Source organism: Pistacia vera, unplaced genomic scaffold, assembly GCF_008641045.1.
Source record: "Pistacia vera cultivar Batoury unplaced genomic scaffold, PisVer_v2 Contig706, whole genome shotgun sequence".
Classification (NCBI taxonomy): domain Eukaryota; kingdom Viridiplantae; phylum Streptophyta; class Magnoliopsida; order Sapindales; family Anacardiaceae; genus Pistacia; species Pistacia vera.
The window spans coordinates 274,923-279,131 of NW_022196564.1; the positions used below are offsets into that span (position 1 = coordinate 274,923).

Sequence of the window (4,209 nt, forward strand, 5' to 3'; positions counted from 1 at the left end):
TTAAGAGTGAGTTTTACCCAATGGATTCGTTACAATTGGGTTAGAGAAAAAAATGGTTGGTTTCTGATAATGAAGTTGTTTACAATCAAAAATTGGTATGAAATGAAAGATGAGAAAATAAGGTGGGTACAATGATATTCACCATAAATAGGTTGGAGTTGAAAATTAAAGGTTATAATAGTGGCAAATTTAAAATTTTGACATTTATTTAATAAATAAATACGAGTTCAAGAGTTCTGTTAATTTTGACCGCTGGATTTCGTGGTCATTGGTCAAAGGAAGACGAGTAATGATCTTGCCTACTTTGAAGGGGAGGTATGATGATTTCTCATACCTTAGGGGATTCATATAATTTATTAAAACCTTAGGAGCGCATAGTAATTTTCAATTTTCTTTTTAAATGTTTGGCTGCCATACTCAATCTCACAGAAAGCTTCTAAAATCTAACGGAGGAACCAATAGAGAGAAGTGAACAGAGGGACCACCGAAATTGCGCCGTTACGTCCGCCGTGGCTCTTTGCCGGAAAAGTGTGAGTCTCTCAATATGGATCCCAAGTCCTCTTTCAATTGAATTTATATTGATATTTCGCGAATTTTCTTTTTCGGCTTATTTGCATCTCTCAATGGCGCAATCCGCTGCCGTTTTGAAATTTCTTGATATTAATTATGTTGTTTACTTTGATTGAATTCATAATGAAGCGTTGGTTTGGTGAGTGGTAAATAGATTAATAATAACTGGGATTTTTATTAGATATAATTTAGAAGATGGTAACTTGATTTACATAAGGTATGATTCTAATTGTTCATGGTGTCGATGATTGTGAATGTGTTTTGAGTGGCAAAATTTTAATGGGTTTTTGTTGTTATAGTCTGAGCTGCTATAATTTCTAATTTCACATAAGTTTTTTTGGCTTCTAAGTGAGATATTCATCATTGCTGGTTCTACTATTTGGGGATTTTGACTGGCTTTTATGCATTTAAGGATAGTTGTCGAAACTATTAAGCATATCTTATGATATAAACAGAAATTAAATGAGTTTTCTCATCAAGTTGTCAGTGTTCTTAGTCATTTTAGTCGCTGGTGTACTTGGATAATTACAGTTGTAATCATAACTAATTGAAGAAATTTTAGAAGAGAGAAATGTCATCATAATTGTTGCCGTGTGTGGACAGGTTTTTTTGGTTTTGAAGTGGAGGTTGCAGCAGTAAGACATTCATCTGGCATTTATGTTGTTTCTTCTGGATCTGATATGTGGTTGAATAAGCCTGTGTGAATCAGGTGTTGCGTTGTGAAAGATGTATCTTCGAATGCTGACAATTTGAAATAAAGCAGATTACGGTTGCTATAGGGCGGTGGAATTGCAATGGATAGAAATAGTTCTCCTCCAACTCCTCCCAGGTGGAGAAAAGTGGCATATGGAGGAATGCAACCTGGTTTTGATGACAACCACACGGATGAATCTTTTCTTGAACATATGGTTATGAATGCCAATGTAGTTAAACGGGACATGATAAAGGTGATGCAAGACTCGGTTTCTATCTCACAATATCTATGCATTGTTGCTCTCGTTGTGTTGGTTTGGATCTACACACTTAGATCAACTCTTGATGAAAATTCCCTTTTGCTTCTTGATGTAAGTCTCCTTGCGTCAGGCTTCTTGATTCTTCTTTTAACTGAAGAAATGCTTTCTCTTAACCTGCTGTTCCATTATATTCTCAATATCTCTTTTTTTATGACCGGTCTTTATGTTTTGGCTCCTATCTACCAAACACTCACGAGGTCTATAAGCTCAGACTCAATCTGGGCTGTGACCATCTCACTTCTCATACTCCATCTCTTCCTGCATGACTATTCAGGGTCTACTATAAAAGCTCCGGGGGCTCTACAGAATCCAACTTTAACCAGTTGCATCGCGTTAATGCTTCTTGTGGCATCTGTTTTCATTGCATCCCGGCTTCCATCAAGGCTACATGTCTTTGCTATCATGCTATCTCCTTGTTAGTCTTCCTTTTTGCTCCACTAGTCCATACTACGTGTAAGAAATACCCTCCGTTTACACCTTTTGTTCTCATTTACCTTGATGGTTGCGACATTGGCTTTTGTTTATATGCTTCACCGGCTACTTTTCGTCTTGTTCTTAGGCCTGTTGGTTTTTGTGAATGTGGTATGCCCTTATTGGCTTTACAGATTCAGAATACAAATTTGAGATTAATGGTCCTTGGGACGAGGCTAAGCTGTGTTTTGATATTACAGACTGAGAAATTGTATGTTCTTTCTATAGTTAAATGACAATTTTTTATACTAATGAGAGTTCATTTTACAATTTATGTTGGTTTTTCTACCTAGCGTATATAATTTTATTAATGCCAAAGTCTGCTGAAGGAACAAGTTAATTCAATTGGCATACATCTATGAATGTTGTTAAACATGCATTTATTACAAGTTCTGTTGTTTCGCTTTATTAAGCATATGTAACTCAATTCTCGTGAAGACATCCCGAATGCTTAATGGTAGCAGCATCACAAAGACTAATAGAAGAGATATGGAGGATCTTAATATTTGAAAAACTCATCTTCAGCTTTGAATTGCATACTTGAATGAAAAAAAAAAAATCCAGCAATTGTTGACAACAGAATTTTTTGAATTCAAGAACTCACTATTAAAATGTAAATCAAGAACCTTATTCTTGGCTAACAAAACGCAAATCTAATAATAAAAAACGGATATCAAAGGACACTAATCACATATCTAGAACTTAATAATAGTATTGGCAACTAAAAAGATATCAACCAAGTAGATTTAAGCTATTATACTATTAGAGACTCAGCCACCACAGTTCAGGTTCACTCTTTCCACAGGTGAAATGAAAGGCTTTGGCTGTCCTACTTTTCTTTCTTCGAGGCCTCAGACGACACCTCAGCTTCACTGGTAGGCTGGCTTACACTAGCTTGGCCTTGGCGAGAAATGCAGATCTGGCTCGTGTTTGTCTGAAGGCTCCTTAATTGCCAAATAAATATAGATGCAATAACTATATTGACCGATATAACAGCAAGTAATCCACTCAACAGCGTCAGGCGCGTAAGGAGACAAATGAGCTGACCTGCAGAAACGAATGATATTCAGCAAGCAAGTATTATTTGAAGAAACTTAACAACATTCTTAGACAGATCTTATCACTATGAGAAACTTAGAGTGGCTCACACACACACAGAGAAAATTATGATAGAATCAGTGAAGCGTAAAAATATTGAATACATTCTTCTGGTTTTCCATTTTTCCGCCTTCTTTCCTTGTTTTAGTTCTACAAGTATTCCTCAATTTGATTAAGATTTATATCAAATGTCTGTAATGCAAAATAGGACCCTACATTTTACATCTAGAGGCAAAGAAAACTCAACCATACACTATAGCTGGGACATGGCTTCTCAGCTATGGAAAACCAACCATGGTTTTAAAAGCTAATTCATAAAGATAATTTCTCAATTAGTTCCTCACAGTCACAATTACCATACCAACTACTAAAATTACAGAACAACAAAGAATTAAACTCCACTCATCCATCCCCAATTTTCACTGCAACAACATTTCTCTTCACCAGGTCTCCACATAAAGAACAATAGAAAATTGAAGAAAACAGCAATCTGCAATTCAAGCATCAAACTCCGGAAGCAATTACTGCCAAACACCTATCAGCTTTACCGTGAACAGTCTACACCTGCTAACAACCTTCCTAAAGCACTCTCAAAGATTTCAACTTACTGCCACCACACCTTCAATACTTAACAAACCATTGTATTAAACGGCCAAAATATTAATTTGAAAATTTATCATCACTTTTCAACTGTTCCAAGTCATGCTAATACCTCAACTAATTAGCTTAATTAAAATCTTTATCAAAATCCCATTCCTCAAATTACGTTAGGTTTTTAACTCCCCAACAAGTTGATCAATTTGGATGCTAATCAATCTATTTCCCATATAAACAACAATTTTAAGCCATACCCAGGAAAAATCAACGAGTTTTATCATATATTTTCAGAGCAGGAGCTTAACGAAGATCAAAATCCATAAATAAATTAGAAAAACAGAGCCTGCAAAGTGGGATCTAAATCACCAAAATATTCTGAATTTAAAAAAAAAAAAAAAAACATTTGTAAAAGAAGATAATTAGATGAGATGATTTTACCAGGAAGCAGATTATGATTAAA

The 4,209-nt window shown here is 35.3% G+C and overlaps 1 pseudogene; it reads left to right on the forward strand.

The window, feature by feature from the left end:
- The first annotated feature begins 429 nt into the window (after window positions 1-429).
- LOC116114316 lies at window positions 430-2,259 on the forward strand (annotated as a pseudogene).
- The last annotated feature ends 1,950 nt before the right edge of the window (window positions 2,260-4,209 follow it).